At 46.4% G+C, this 17158-nt stretch overlaps 1 protein-coding gene across 5 annotated transcripts in view; it reads right to left on the reverse strand.

Annotated features, from left to right (window-relative positions):
* The window catches only part of SIPA1L3 (signal induced proliferation associated 1 like 3), a 102568-nt gene that overhangs the window by 65038 nt on the left and 20372 nt on the right, over positions 1–17158 (reverse strand). Inside the window, exon 1 of one of the 5 annotated variants that reach the window (XM_073641465.1) lies at positions 8957–8975. The exons of the other annotated variants lie outside the window; for them this stretch is intronic. The gene's annotated coding sequence lies outside the window, so the exon portion shown is untranslated. Of the gene's footprint in view, positions 1–8956; positions 8976–17158 lie in introns of those variants that run through there. 5 annotated transcript variants of the gene reach the window in all.

Below are 17158 nucleotides of genomic sequence, written 5' to 3' on the forward strand. Positions count from 1 at the left end.
CGTGCCGCATAAACAGCAGTCTGCGTCTCCTGCGTGCCGCATAAACAGCAGTCTGCGTCTCCTGCGTGCCGCATAAACAGCAGTCTGCGTCTCCTGCGTGCCGCATAAACAGCAGTCTGCGTCTCCTGCGTGCCGCATAAACAGCAGTCTGCGTCTCCTGCGTGCCGCATAAACAGCAGTCTGCGTCTCCTGCGTGCCGCATAAACAGCAGTCTGCGTCTCCTGCGTGCCGCATAAACAGCAGTCTGCGTCTCCTGCGTGCCGCATAAACAGCAGTCTGCGTCTCCTGCGTGCCGCATAAACAGCAGTCTGCGTCTCCTGCGTGCCGCATAAACAGCAGTCTGCGTCTCCTGCGTGCCGCATAAACAGCAGTCTGCGTCTCCTGCGTGCCGCATAAACAGCAGTCTGCGTCTCCTGCGTGCCGCATAAACAGCAGTCTGCGTCTCCTGCGTGCCGCATAAACAGCAGTCTGCGTCTCCTGCGTGCCGCATAAACAGCAGTCTGCGTCTCCTGCGTGCCGCATAAACAGCAGTCTGCGTCTCCTGCGTGCCGCATAAACAGCAGTCTGCGTCTCCTGCGTGCCGCATAAACAGCAGTCTGCGTCTCCTGCGTGCCGCATAAACAGCAGTCTGAGTCTCCTGCGTGCCGCATAAACAGCAGTCTGCGTCTCCTGCGTGCCGCATAAACAGCAGTCTGCGTCTCCTGCGTGCCGCATAAACAGCAGTCTGCGTCTCCTGCGTGCCGCATAAACAGCAGTCTGCGTCTCCTGCGTGCCGCATAAACAGCAGTCTGCGTCTCCTGCGTGCCGCATAAACAGCAGTCTGCGTCTCCTGCGTGCCGCATAAACAGCAGTCTGCGTCTCCTGCGTGCCACATAAACAGCAGTCTGCGTCTCCTGCGTGCCGTATAAACAGCAGTCTGCGTCTCCTGCGTGCTGTATAAAGCAGTCTCAGTGTCTCCTATGTAACATAGTAACGCAAGTTAAATAAAGACCTAGGTCCATCAAGTTCACCCTTCCTCCCCCAATTGTACATTTTGTCTAATTTAACTGTAACCCACAATGTTGTGTATATCGATAGTAACATAGTAATGTAGGTTGAATACAGACCTAGGATGTGTTGTATACAGCAGACCTCCCACTGCTTTAGTTCTATGATACGTGAGCAGTAATGAATTTCTCACAGTAAGGAGACCTGCAGTGTAATATTTGTTTTGAGAACTTACTGCTGCGGGTTCTTTACACAACTTATTGCAAAGAGTCAAGTGCTCTCCAGACCAACGCCAACCTAGAAAAGCAGCTTGAGTAGAAATATCATTACCACCTAACATCACAGCCGCACCAAAGAGAAGCAGCTCCAGCCATCACATTAGCGGTGAGTTCATTAAATGTTTGACCAAATATAGCAGGATCATTTTTTAAGTTGATAATTTTGTGTGCCCCCTGAATTATGTTATAAATATCCAAATGGCCCCTGGCAGAAAAAAAGGTTCCTCACCCCTGCACTAGAGGAACCGGAGATGTCGCCAGGTAGGAAGAGGATGACAGGACACCGGGTCTGGTGGCCATGGACTCCCACATGTCTTGTGAATTTTTTAGCAAAACTAACTGGTATGTCCACCATTGCTCCAATGCTTCTATTGTAACAAAAAAGGCAACTTTTCAAAACAGTCTAAAAAATCTCCGACCATGTTATGCCTCCATCTCCAATGCAGACCTCACCCATTTACTGTCTGTTACCTACTAATTACAGGTTTAGCAAAAAAAGAAAGAAAAAAAAAAAAAGAATCCCGCTAAGGAAGTAAGCAAGTGTCACGCAAGGTGTGGGAAAGACATGCAACACAGAGGGAAGAGGAAAAGGGGGGATTGGAGACCTTCTAGTCTGGTCTAGTGTCACCCTGTCTCAACTACCATCCCTATATTGGCTCTTCACCAATCGCCATACGCATGCCTTGCCCTGACTTTCCCTGGCGCACGGCAAAGGCTAGGGAAGGGAGGAGATGAGCACTAGTCGATCGCCAATAAACTCTATAGACAACAAGGGTACACAAACAGGAGGAGAATGCTTAGCTTTAGGTGACTCCAAACAAATGCGCACACGGCCTCAAGCTCCAGAGAGGATGAAGTACTGCTCTTGGTAAAGCCTTCACTAGTAGTAATGAATATTGCCAGCACCTCCCTCTCAGACACACCAGGTATTTATACACCCAGGCCAGGGGGCTAATTAGCCAGAGGGAGGTAGCCGCTGGGTTATAGAGACAGCCAGTCTATAAGAAGATGTCTGTAATGCCAAACGTAGAGATCTCCTGCAACCAACTGCAGGGCGACTGTCTAGTCACCCCTGACACACCCATGACAGCAAGACTGCAGCATCAGACTACACACAGGGTTTGTTTGTAGTCTGTAACTATGGACACACTGGAGACCGTAAACAAGCTGTAAACACGAAACGGTAGGGGTTTTTTATTTATCAATATTATTTGCAGATGCAAAAATGGTTGCAAAGGAGGAAATATCCTTGGACATAATCTTCAGGCAAAAACTAGCATACCTGTAGGCAAAAAAAACAGGACATAATAAAAAGGAGCGGACATCCAAAGGATGAAACTGCATTCACGATTACAGCTCTGCAGTTTCGGAAAGATGTCCCAATCTAATTACCTTTGAATCTATTATACGACTACGAGCTTCAGAGACATGGGAGATCTTCGATCTCAGCACATACATGTGGACTACATAGGATCACATGTGCTCCGTGAGAACACACTAAACAAAGGCAGTAATGGCTTCAGGGGGAATTTGCAGACTAACAACCAGATCCCAGCAGGGAAGAGACAAGGGATCGATTACTGAAACCTCTGCTTGCTTTAAGAGCTCCATCACACAGTGATAAATGGTCTCAACGGGCTATGGCTTCCTTGAATATGGGAAGGGGCGGACGCTAATGTAACAGGACAGGCTATTGAGTAGGTAAAGTCAGATTTGTAATTTAACACAATCCAAAAATGTGTTAAATTTATATATTTCGGGTGAGTGCTTGGGTAGAGCGCCCGCTTCCACTGTGCCCGTCACCACCTGGCACAACCTCGGCACAATATTAATGCTTCCATTATATTTTGTACTCAGATTCCTCAAATGTAAAAATGAAATGAAAGAAGGTGCCATGTCCCACGCTTTCCCACGAGTAGACATTTTTGTTTTTATAGCACAGTATAATGTATTTGTCCAGTTGTGTTGCACTTGTTTCAGCAGCGAATAGGTGGCTTTAGAGACCTTGCTGCATGCCTTTTCCCCAGGAAGCATTGCATGGCCTACAAGTCTCCTTACATCATAAAGGCGAACTCCACAAAAGAGAAGCTATCATCAGAAAATGGCCTGTGTTTAAACCATGTTTTTGTGCCATTTTTATTCTTGCAATGTTTTTTTTTATATCCCAATCTCTATTAAAAATAAACAAAAATCCTGCAATTTTCACACCACCTGTTATTTGTTGTTTTTTTTTGTTTTAGAATAACTTCCTGTTGTTATTTCAGGAAGTATCACATGTACATTAGCCACAATGAACAGACAGATTCTATCTTTTGTATTGCCCTATCTAATGACAGCGTGCAAAGTCATTGTACAGGAGGAGAAGGTGAGCTGTGACATCCCTATTGAGAATGGTGGATCCTGTGTTATCTACTGTATATAGAGGTGTTATCAGTCATTGTACAGGAGGAGGAGGTGAGCTGTGACATCACCTATTGTGAATGGTGGATCCTGTATTATCTACTATATATAGAGGTGTTATCAGTCATTGTACAGGAGGAGGAGGAGGTGAGCTGTGACATCACCTATTGTGAATGGTGGATCCTGTATTATCTACTGTATATAGAGGTGTTATCAGTCATTGTACAGGAGGAGGAGGAGGTGAGCTGTGACATCACCTATTGTGAATGGTGGATCCTGTGTTATCTACTGTATATAGAGGTGTTATCAGTCATTGTACAGGAGGAGGAGGAGGTGAGCTGTGACATCACCTATTGTGAATGGTGGATCCTGTATTATCTACTGTATATAGAGGTGTTATCAGTCATTGTACAGGAGGGGGAGGAGGTGAGTTTTTTATTCAAGTAATTTTTGCAAAAAACATGGAAAAATGCTGCGAGGGCAGCAAAATATAATATTTATTACAATAAATAAAATAAAAGTGGCAAAAAACAGAGTGAAACCTCTTCAGAAGATCACCCCCTTGTCCTGACCAGACTTCCATTGAATATTTTGCACACTTGCATTCTTTTTTTCTCTAGTAGACCACCCCTCAAAAAGACGACTTTTCAATGAAAACTATTAAAAGGAAAAAGAAAAGTGGGTCTGAATGATAAAAGTAAAAGAGGAAACAGAACTTTTCCACAAGTTTGAAACAAGGAGTACTCCAGAAAAAAGTATTTATCATTTACCGGTATATACTGGAAATGTGGGTGGCTTTACACATTGGGACAATCATAAATGACCAACCAAATTGGTTGTAAACTGCATGAAAGAGGATATAAGTCGCCATTCCCATAAACTTGTAACTTTCAATCTTCACCTGCTAAAAGATGGAATTTAGCAAATGTGGTGGTGTTTATTGCGGTGAGGGGGGAGGCTTCTGCTGCAGCCAGTTGTTTTACAGCCGAACACAGGCTTAAAAAAAGGGAAAAATGGCTACTGGGATACGTAGAACAATATTTTATACATTCATCTTGCAATGTAAACAGAATAGGATCAAAAGAGAGAAGAGATCAAGAGAGGGGAATTGCTGGTATTTTACTGTTGGCATTTTGCATTTTGAGTTTAACATTGTGTTAAAAGTTATTCAGGAAGTAAAGGACGCGGATTTTTATTTTTTTTTTAAAGAATCCACTTCGGATACAGGAAGCATAGCATATCAGCGCCTAAGCGTCACCTCAGGTGCACCTTCATTAAGCCCTCCCTTATTACACAACTGATAAAACTATCAATTCCTTAATGAAGAAAAACGGTGCAAACGAGTACCAATTATAATAATCATTTTAAGCCACAAATACATGCATTTAAGTTATATAAAAAAAAAACCTCAAAAAAGGTGGACAACCTTTAGAGGCTCTCTCTATTTAAATCTCAGGTGCACCTTTATTAAGCCCTCCCTTATTACACAACCTACATAAACTAGCAATTCCCTAAGGTATAGCGATCATCGGAAAAAGCGGATCTAGGGTGATCCACACGCATGCTCTTCTGGCCCGTGGATTCCACACATTTCAGGTCCTTCAGGGTCTACCAGACAGATGCTCGGCGCCCATCATCAGGACAAACAAGGTTCCAGCAGTATTTTGTTATAACCAGTCCTTTTCAATGGAGCCGTTCATTCTAAATATATAAGTGAAAGCTCAGCAAAAAAAAATTATTACACTTTATTAGCTGCCATAAGTTGTAAAACGTATGCAATGTTTCTTTCGCCGACGATATACATTGGAAACTTTGCTAAGTTCGTGTTCGGAAAGTATTTCTTAAGTAAACCGAAACGTGAAAGGTCCTCTTCAAATATCCTGCTGGCACCAAGACCCGACTCCCGCATCCTTTATTATTACATCCAATGAGACGGCTGGCCGCAGGATGGAAAACGGGGTTGGGCGAAACTATCCGGCGTTTAACCCCACCTGTGTAATCCATCAGTCCACTAATATAAGGAGTAAATAAAAAGGTCGCCGGCTTCCAAGGTTTCCTGCCTGTTCTCACACCTCCCAGTAATACACAGTCATCTGGCATTGACATTACAGCCCAAGTGCAGAAATCAGCCCCTGCTTCTCTTACCCAGAATATGATGGGTTAAGCCATATGATACACTATAAAAGGAGACAATACAACCCTGTAATACAAGAAGCCGCGACTAACGCTTCAGAGAAAAGCAAATACTAACGCAATACACACCGTGAGGGTACATAGACATCTGCTACAGCTACAGACCAAGTACTGTCTGTAGATGGTGGCCAAAATTAAAGGGGTTGTCCATTTGTGGATTTCTTTTTTTTACTTAAATGCATGTATTTGGGACTAAAAAAAATTTTTTGCAATTGGGTTTCATTAAAAATGTTGACTTTTACAGGCTCTTCCTTTCCCTACACATTCAACTATTAAGTGGTCTGTGGTGATAAAACAGCTGAGAGGAGTTTGGAAAAAAAAAAAAGACAGTTAAACTCTTCCATCAGACTATAAAAATGAGCTCACTGATGGATTCTCAGTTGACTCATTGAACAAATAATACACAGTGCAACACAGAGGCTATGGAAGAGAAAAGGAGCGAAATGTTTAACGAAAAACTGGTTCCTAAGTCGTGCTGGGGAGCTCACAATTAGTTGGGGTCCCAGTGGTCAGACCCTCACCTTGCTAACATTTACCACCTATGCAGTGGGTTGTAAAGGAATTCTCTAAGATTCGAAAACATGGCTGCTTTGTTTCAAAAACAGCGCCACACCAGGCTACAGGATACGTGTGGTATTGCAGTACAGCTCCATTCACTTCAATGGAGCTGTACTGCAAACACACATACAACCTCTAGACAGGAGTGATACTATTTTTTGAAGAATAGCGGGAATGTTTTTTTTTTTTTTTTTTGTACAATTCTTGAGAAAATATTTTAGATAACGCGATTTTAAAAGAAGGTTCAGTGATCATGTTACCCCCTTTTGGGACATTTTTATGAACCCAATAGGGTGTATTCATATAGAAGGTGTCCAGCGGGGACATATAGGTCCCTATATAATAGGAAACCCGTAGAAATTAGCAAAAAAAAAAAGGGTTAATTAAATGAGAGTAATGTATGATAATTTTATGGGGCTGCTCTATTGGGAATAGAGAGAGAGTCGATACTCCCGGAGCCGGTTCCTCATGAATGATAATCGTATAGGATGTTGTTGGCTCCGGTCCTTTAAACATAACCAGGTAGGCTTATTATCCAGAAGTCTAGGAAATCCGTCAAAATCGTGGCCAGCGCTCATATACCTTAGATACTGTCGGGTCGCTCAATCAACCGCTATCCCGACCACCTCCTGCACATCATGCACATTTCCAGAGAGTCACTTATTTAGTTGACAAACTGGACCCTTAGTAAAACAGGAGAGGAAGGGTTAAACTGCTAGAAATCCCAGGATTAATTTCAGTCTTTGGGCTCATTAACCCCTGAGTAGCCTGGGGTTGATTGCTAAGGAAGCATTAAACCAAGATGTAATTGCAGGTCTCTCATATTCCATAATTCACCCAAATGCGTGGCAAAAAAAATCAGTGCGACTGAAGGGGTTAATACCCAATAACCCGTAGCTGCGGTGTAAGGCTAGACTACAGGTACAAGAAGGGTTAAAGCCGCCACCATCCCTGGGATTGCCAGCTTCTGCTTACATATTAAACACAGGGAGGAAAAGAAGAGGAAAAACCAGCTGAACTTGCAGCGGGGCTGGGCGGCGCACACCAAAATATCAGATTTTCAGTCCCGGGTGCATGGAGTGTAAACAGTCGCCTGTAGGAGGAAAGTGGAGGTGAGGGGAAGGTTACAAAAATATATCCACACATAGAACTCCGGACTCCTCCTAGCACCGGTGAGCCGCCACCTCCTGTCCCAAGGTCACCTCCATAAGTCTGGCAAACCTGCCCCAGGAGACTAGCGGTAAAAAATCCATAGACCCCCTAAGAAAAATGCAAGAACTGCCCAACTTTTCCAATTCAGTTGTGCCCGGGAGAAGTTTGGCTGCATATTGTTGCAGTTTTGCCATTCAGGACTCTAGAAAAGTTGGATGACAACTAGTGCAGAAACTGTCATGGATTTGATCATGTTTTTTTTTCTTCCAAAAATGGCACCACTCTTGCCTACGGGCTGAGTCCAGTACTGCAGCTCCACTCACAAAAAGGTTAACTCCAACAATCCCTTTAAAGGGGAATTCCAATCTTATAAAGTGGTGGAATATAATTAGGATAATACTTTATGGCCATTGGCCATAGCGCCACCAATCCTGAGAACAAAGGAGCCATAGAGCCAAATCCGCTTTTAAGTTTTCCCTGCACAGTGCCGCCATGGGCCACTGGTCAGCGCTGGGTGTTGCAACCGGCCCCATTCATTTGAATGGGCTGTTATATAGATCCCTGCTCAGCCAGTGGCCGGGGCGCTACTGTGCATGGAAGGGGACGTATCAATACATTAGTACATTCAAATTCTGCCCTCTAATCAATGACAAAATGATGCTAGAACAATTAGGGGCAAAATTATAGCAGGTGCAGGGGTTGCAATCACATCTGTGACTTGGAGCCTGGGGGAGACAAACAGGTTTTTTGGCTGATATTAAAAGACCAATACTATTAAAGACTTGAAATAATTGGGGGGTGCAGTTGGAACTTTTGCTTTGGGGCCCATGAGATTTAACTTACACCGTTATTAACTATCTACAATCACTTTATCTAAAAGGGTCAGTACCATCTCGAAAAACTTTACTTTTGGATAACTTTTGCCCATGTTGTGGTGAAAAATGAAGACGATCATCAATAGGCTGGTGGTCGAGCCCCTGCATGATCACATCTGGTTATATTAAAAAAAAAAAACAACAACTTTGTGCTACAATATCACACTTCTAGCATGTAAAATTCCAAATCAAAAGGCATGGATTTTTAGATCCCTCCAACTATTCTGACTTTTTGGTATTACAACCATGTTCACACTTACTATGATGAGTACAAGTGCAGATTTGTGTTTAGCATGGTGGTTGTAATGACCGGGATTGGATGATGTATGGCCACCCCTTGGAGGTTCATTGTTGGCCCCGTTACATGTGTATCCATATAAATATAGTTGCACATTCCTTACACGATCTCCTCTACTCGTACTGGTGTCAACTAAACTGCGCAGAGCTCTCGGGGGGACGGAGTTTTTGCAGCGAGTCCCTAAAGGCAGAGATTTAACAAAAACACTCAAATACCTCAGATATTCTGGGTGTTACAGAGACATTCCACGCGCTCATTTCCATGCAGGTGGAAAGTTTGCAGAAATGTCTTTTTGGCCGGGGCAGCGAGCGAAGCTGACTCCACCTTATGGAGGAGCGGAGATCTGTAGAGGGATCTGGAGTCTGTTGTGACTGGGATCCGTCTGTTTGCCATACAGCAACGTCCTGGAGAAGAATGGCGGCTGTACTTTCACCTGTCCCGAGTCACGGGCGATGGGTCAAAAACAAAAAAATAAAAAAAGTCTGCCCACTTGCTAAAAATTGCACACTTCGACCCAACCTTTCCAGACTCCAGAATCGGAGATTGAGATTTGCAAAGCTCCTAATCTCTGCAGCTCCCGCCCTCATATCCTGAGCTCCATCGAGGCTCTCGTGTCAGAAGATGATCCCTGGTTTTGGCAGGAGGTTACCGCATCGGCTTTGGGCTCCCTGGATATGTCGGGTGCCCGGTTCAGAAATAAACATCTGCTGGCACTGAACGGGTTGCTGAAAAGCAGGAGGTTGAGGCACCGACGAATACACAACTTACAGCCTGCAGGAACCTAAGAGAACGAGCACACCAAAGTGCGGCCAGGTGTAGTCAGTACACGCTCCAATATACAGTAAGGACCCGGTGATGCCCATTACAGCACATTAAATAGGTTGACTATCTGTTTTTTTTACTTAAATACTTAATATTTGGGACGAAAATTCATTTTTGCAATTTGGTTTCAATAAAAATGTTGCACCGTTTGGTTTGGCCTTTACCACCTCTGTTTTCTGGCACATTCAACTTTGATGCAGTCTGCGGCCATAAATCAGCTGAGCTCAACTCAGAAAAAGACAGATAGAAGAGTTACAAATTTCCCATCATACAGTTAAAGCCAACTGACAGATTCTTAGTTGACTCATTCTGCAGCTAAGAAATAAGTAGTGCAGAACAGAGGCTACACAAGAATCGTGAGCCGTATGTTTGGCGAATACACTGGAAAAAAGTTCTAAAAAAAAAAAACTTGCATACATCAGGAGTATACGTGGAGACAATGCCCCCGACATCTGATGGAAGGCTCAGAAGTGATGTGAGCCGATCCTAAAGGCCCCTGTACACATTAGGCTGGTGGATAGCTCCAATTTCGAAGGATCATCTAATGTGTATGGGGGTTTCTTGAGTGATCCTGCACAGACGACACCGAGGGACAAAAGGATTCTCTTGCCCTATCCTTTTGCTCTGCAGGGAGATAAACCGCTGCTCTATGATTTTGGCAGCGGTTCGCTCATGGGGGACAATGTAAATTGGGGAAGATAGTGATTAATCGGCCGATCACTGTCTAATGTGTATTGGGAATTCTCAAATTTACCTAAATTGGGTATGTGGTCCCCAACTGGGACTACGAAGAAATCTGGCAAACAACCAGGGCTGGTACGGCTCCCCTGTAATTTTTCATCAAGATGATTTTTGAGCGCCCAATTTTTGTACCAATTTTGCCTTGATCCGAGTACCACTTTTGAGTTTGGCCCCCCTTCCATCGCACAAAATCCGATAGCCTCTACGTTCGACAGTAATCTCAACTCTCTCTAAATTTTGCTTTTTTAGTCTCCCCATCAGCATATGAATATAATCTCAATTCTAGGTCCCCGCCACCCAGTGAGCAGCCTTTCTGGACAGTCTGTAACGTTGTATATAATGAACAGAGCGGTGCACTATATAAATCAGTTCATGCGCAGCTGCCAGAGGGAGGAGCGCAGCAATAAAAACAAGCGCTTTGAAATACTGTCTTGAAAGAGAGACACAGGGATTAGGGGGACAAAGAGCTATTAATGTAGCATATGAAACCCTGTCACCGTGATATTCACTAGAATAGGACAAGGGGGGAAATAGTGCTGATCATAAAAAACAAAAAACGTGCGAGTCCTTTCAATCCTATCCATGTTATTTGAGGCCCTTCTTGGAAAGCACAGAGTCGGGAACGTCAAGACAAAGCTTCATTGTGAGGGGTTTGTGGGGGAAGGAAGTAGATCGGTGTCAAATAATTGACTGTTTGACAAACCCTTTTCTTGCAGTGGAAATGACTGTAGTCCTAAAGCAAACAGAAAAAAAAACCCCGCAAGTCCTAAAATTCAGAACTGGGCGACAATTTATTTATTTTTTTTAAGTTTGCAAGTAAAAAACTCCTTTTCTATGAAGTTTGCCGTAAACGGCGCTATTCCTCCATATGCATCTTTTCCCAATCACTTCTTACAAAATGAAACACCACCATGCAAAAAAGCAAAAAAATTAAAACCAAGATAAAAAAAAAAAAATCTTAATCTTTTTCTTAATCTTCTTTTGATCCTATTTTGTCTCAATCAAAACTAAGAAAATATAAAGAAATCTTCTCTGTCTTAGGAATCGAGGCATGTCCCCCTCCTCACTGTCGTGTGTCTGCCTGTACACAGGGACAGGTGGCTGCAGGCCCGCCCCGCCATCCCCCATCCCCCACCTGCTGCAGGCCCGGCCCGCCCCCCCATCCCCCACCTGCTGCAGGCCCGCCCCGCCCCCCATCCCCCACCTGCTGCAGGCCCCTCCCCCCATCCCCCACCTGCTGCAGGCCCCTCCCCCCCGATCCCCCACCTGCTGCAGGCCCCTCCCCCCCGATCTACCTGCTGCAGGCCCCTCCCCCCCGATCTACCTGCTGCAGGCCCCTCCCCCCCGATCTACCTGCTGCAGGCCCCTCCCCCCCGATCTACCTGCTGCAGGCCCCTCCCCCCGATCTACCTGCTGCAGGTCCCTCCCCCCCCGATCTACCTGCTGCAGGTCCCTCCCCCCCCGATCTACCTGCTGCAGGTCCCTCCCCCCCCGATCTACCTGCTGCAGGTCCCTCCCCCCCCGATCTACCTGCTGCAGGCCCCTCCCCCCCCGATCTACCTGCTGCAGGCCCCTCCCCCCCCGATCTACCTGCTGCAGGCCCCTCCCCCCCCGATCTACCTGCTGCAGGCCCCTCCCCCCCCGATCTACCTGCTGCAGGCCCCTCCCCCCCGATCTACCTGCTGCAGGCCCCTCCCCCCCGATCTACCTGCTGCAGGCCCCTCCCCCCCCGATCTACCTGCTGCAGGCCCCTCCCCCCCCGATCTACCTGCTGCAGGCCCCTCCCCCCCCCGATCTACCTGCTGCAGGCCCCTCCCCCCCCCGATCTACCTGCTGCAGGCCCCTCCCCCCCCCGATCTACCTGCTGCAGGCCCCTCCCCCCCCCGATCTACCTGCTGCAGGCCCCTCCCCCCCATCTACCTGCTGCAGGCCCCTCCCCCCCATCTACCTGCTGCAGGCCCCTCCCCCCCATCTACCTGCTGCAGGCCCCCCCCCCCCCATCTACCTGCTGCAGGCCCCCCCCCCCCCATCTACCTGCTGCAGGCCCCCCCCCCCCCATCTACCTGCTGCAGGCCCCTCCCCCCCCCATCTACCTGCTGCAGGCCCCTCCCCCCCCATCTACCTGCTGCAGGCCCCTCCCCCCCCCATCTACCTGCTGCAGGCCCCTCCCCCCCCATCTACCTGCTGCAGGCCCCTCCCCCCCCATCTACCTGCTGCAGGCCCCTCCCCCCCATCTACCTGCTGCAGGCCCCTCCCCCCCATCTACCTGCTGCAGGCCCCTCCCCCCCATCTACCTGCTGCAGGCCCCTCCCCCCCATCTACCTGCTGCAGGCCCCTCCCCCCCATCTACCTGCTGCAGGCCCCTCCCCCCCATCTACCTGCTGCAGGCCCCTCCCCCCCATCTACCTGCTGCAGGCCCCTCCCCCCCATCTACCTGCTGCAGGCCCCTCCCCCCCATCTACCTGCTGCAGGCCCCTCCCCCCCATCTACCTGCTGCAGGCCCCTCCCCCCTATCTACCTGCTGCAGGCCCCTCCCCCCTATCTACCTGCTGCAGGCCCCTTCACTAAGCCCCACCGCATCAACAATTCCTTATGCAATAATCGGACTGATTAGCGAGAGACTAATGGTGCATTTAGACGTGCTAATTCGGTCCGGTTAATGCACCATTAACGGCCGCCGGCTATACACAAGGTGTTTAGCGCTCACTTATGAACAATGTTGGGATAGTATTTGTTCCGTCACTATTACATAATCATGTTAGAGACCTCTCGTCTAGGTATTGCTTAAAGGTAATCTGTCACCAAGTTTTTGCCACCTAAACTGAGAGGAGCATATTATAGACACAGAGACCCTGATTTCAGCCATGTGTCACTTACTGGGCTGCTTGCTTTAGTTTGGTTAAACTAAAAGTTTTATCGGCAGGAGATTATCACTTCAGGACTAGTTGTCTCGTGCAATGTAGTCATCCATATTCATAAACCCGTCCCCACCACTGATTGGCAGCTTTCTTTGCACACTGCTCCAATCAGTGGTGGGGGCGGGGTTATACACAGCTCACCATTCAGAGCTCTGCATGATCTGCAGCAAAGAAAACAGGGATTTAATCAAAGCAGCAGCAAGCAGCCCAGTAAGTGATATATCGCTGGAATCAGGGTCTCTATCCCTACATCAAACTGTTCTCAGATGGGGAGAAAAAAACTTAAGATTTCGTTTAAACCTACCTTATACCACATCAGTATTAAACAATGCTATATCCATGGCTGCAGATCACTTTAAACAGGTTAAAAAATTGAATTTTAGTATGGCTAGCAGAGCATGCTGGGACTTGTAGTTAGTTAAAAAGGCAAAACTTGTGTTCCTTGAAATACAATGAACAGAAGGGGTACTCATAATTTTGGCTTATTTGCTGGAAGGTGATCTCTTCTGAGCTTTACACATGTCAATGGCGCATTGTGCATCTATTGCTCTTCAGGGGGCTCATGAAACAATATAATGAGCATTTCTCCCCCGATATCATCTTCCTGTATTCTTATGATGGGATGTTTATCTTCCTCTCAGTACAGCTCGGGGGAATACACCGGCACCGGGTAAATAAGGAATATTGCTCCTTGGGAGGTCATTGTAATAGCGCCCCAGGTGGCCAAATAAGAAAAGTTTTTAGCTCGTGCTCATAAACAGAGCCTGGAATTCACTAAAGGAGACACTTGTGACTTTCATATTCCACACTTCGAACCTACGGGAGCACTTAAAGGGGAGGTTCGCTTTTGTAAACTACATGTATCTGGATGATATATTTAACCCTACGGGTCTTGCACTGATGACAAGACGTATCCTAATCCTACCTAGTCTGATTTTTATGGCACCACTTAAGGCCGGCCTAACATACGTCACACTAAAGTCGGTTCACATTGATGGGTGTATGGGGGGTGCCGGAGACCCACCCCACCCCCGTCCGACAGATCATGTTGGAGAGAAGGATCCGACATGTTGGATCTCCGACATTACCGTTGTAGAGGAGTCTGGCATCGGCTTGGTCATAGAGAACCAAGGAGCGCTGGTCTGAGTATGGTGGAGTCGGGGGGACGTAGTGGTCAGCCGGACGCTCGTTCAGAATGTGAATGGGGGGGGGGGGGATAAAGAAATGGTCAGCAATCTGATGGCAGACACAGTCACGATAGATGGGCCAAGCAATCCATCACTAGGATAGATTAATGTGAATGTCCAAGGCTACGATATTGATTACCCATCCTTAGGCTAGGTCATCAATAACAGATCGATGGGGGTCCGACACCCGACACCCCCATTGATCAGCTGTTACCAGGTAACCAGAACAACATAGTATCTAGAGGTCATTCTTGTACTCCACAATTAACCTCAGCAGACCATGCTTCATCCAGACACTGACCCAGCAGGGGGTGTGAAACAGGAGACTACCAGAGGAACCTGGTCTAGTGGCCACATTGGTGGACCTTGACCTTATAAACCTCCAACTACCTGCCAACATCTCCGGCTGCCCTCCTGACAAGTCGGACAGATGTGACGCCATGCGTGTCTGCGTCACACCAGCTCTACTATTCAGAAAAGGTGGTGTCGGGGATGCCAGCAGGGCCAAGGACTACCAATGTGGCCACTGGACCAAGTCGTTTACCTCCGCTCTAGAGGATACTGAAGGCAGATCTGGATGAAAAATCATTATAAGAAGGGAGTTAAGACAAGATCGGGACAAAATAAGTAAAGTACATGAAAGAACACATTGTTGTAAACTATAGAATAATGTGGAATAATGAAGTCGCATTTAGACGACTTCTTGGGGTCGCATGCTTAAAAATGGAGGAGAAAAAAAAAAAGTTGTACAACTTCTTCCCCCATTCTTTCCATATGATCATTTCTCCTAAAGGTCTATTCACACTGTGCCAAAGACATATGTCAAGGGTATTTTCCGATATATGCCGCCAATGTATACCAGTGTATGCTGCATGAAAGAATATTATACCGACATACCAGCCTGACGTAGCCCAGACGGACAGTCTTTTGTCCTTCATCAGGTGTATGAGGGGGTCTATGGACACATCTGGAGTACGATCCAGTAGGTTTTTTTTGGAGTAAAGTGTAAATTTGTCCTAACTTCACCATAAACAAACAGTTTGTCACAGTTTCTGATCTGGCAACTTACATCAAAGGGTAATATAAAGGATGGGCATGCTGAAATCCAACATGCACAATCCTTCTTCCCAAGGCACATTGGGGTACAGTTGGGAATAGCCGTATTATGGCTGTGTACATCAGCTTTGGGTCAGTTCTTGGACAAGGATGACCTACTTATAAGTGACGATGAGATCTGTAGATTAGCAGATGATCTGGAAGTTGACCTAAGACATAGTTTGAGGGGTAGGAGTTACCGTAATATCGAGGGGTCCAACGTCTTCTCCTCCAGCAGCAGAATGTAAAATCTCCTCCGCTAATGGTTTTATACTCTCTTCGCCAAACAGCTACCCAATCTAACTAAAAAAAATCCTTTAATCTAAACTGTGGATTACCGAATCCATCTAAAGCCGGCCCGCCGGGTGTAATGCAGGCAGAATGATGCTTTATTTGTACTGATTTGCCCAAAAGAAATAAAACTGATTATTTTCTTTAGCATATTACAGAAATTGGCTCATCAGCCAAAGTAAAAAAAAAAAAAAAAGATTTAACAAGTGGAACTGGAAAATGTGACTGTTCTCCATCCCCCGTATTTATTAGGATTTTCTTCGACATGAGAGCTCAGCCTCCTCCAGTGGAAACTGTAATTACTGATTAAAAAACCTGCTGCACGGGCGTTTAATGCTCAATGAGAAAAAGCAGCGATTACCCAGGTCAGATAGCATGAGAATCGCCGGTCACTAGACGGCACACGCTACTGATCCAACGCCAATGAAAATACACAAAATGATATAAAGAAAAATAAATAAGTGCAGAACTGCATGTGGCTTAGGGGGATGTTCAGATTACGATCTCGACATCCATAGAGAAAATGCGTATCAAAACCACCAAAAAAAGGTCAAGGTCGCGTTCAGCGGGACCATAGACTGCAATGGTCAGACGGAGGACTACTGGGCTTATGTTTCACCACCTTAATAAAAGTGCAACATCCAAAAGACTAGTGCAACCAATCTCTGGCTTAAGGGGGTGATACTAGCACGTACGGTACATGACCACTTAGGCCAGTGATTGACTGCAGTGTTAACATGGATGTACAGCTCATGAACTCTGAAGCTAGTGATTGGCTGCAGTGCTCATGAGGATGCACGGCCTATGATCAGAGTCCAGTGATTGGCTGCAGAGGTCACAGAGGAAGGCACATGAGCACGGAAGTTAGTGATTGGCTGCAGTGGTCACATGGATGTATAAGCACTGAGGCCAGTGATTTGCTACAGTGGTCATATTGATTCACGGCACATGACTGCTGAGACCATTAATTGTCTGCAGTAGTTACATGGGTGTAGAGCGCTTGGCCAATGATTGGCTGCAATGGTAATGTGGATGTATGGCACAAGAGTACTAAAGCTAGTGATTGGATGCAGTGGTCACATGGATGTAGAACACATGACCACTAAAGCTAGTGATTGGCTGCAGTGGTCATGTTGATGAATGGCACATGACCACTTAGGCCATTTATTGACTGAAGTGGTCACGAGAATGTACAGCACTTGACCACTGAGGCTAGTGATTGGCTGCAGTGGACACGTGGATGTAAAGCATTTCACTGCTCCAAGGAAATGAAGAAAGACCGGGAGGGCACTACTGGAGCATCGGCGCTGGTGCCATGGGGGATTTGACAAGTACCAATTGTTTTTTTTTTGCATTTCAGAGT

Source organism: Phyllobates terribilis, unplaced genomic scaffold, assembly GCF_046119375.1.
Source record: "Phyllobates terribilis strain yellow unplaced genomic scaffold, ASM4611937v1 Scaffold_7__3_contigs__length_470593459, whole genome shotgun sequence".
Taxonomy (NCBI): Eukaryota; Metazoa; Chordata; class Amphibia; order Anura; family Dendrobatidae; genus Phyllobates; species Phyllobates terribilis.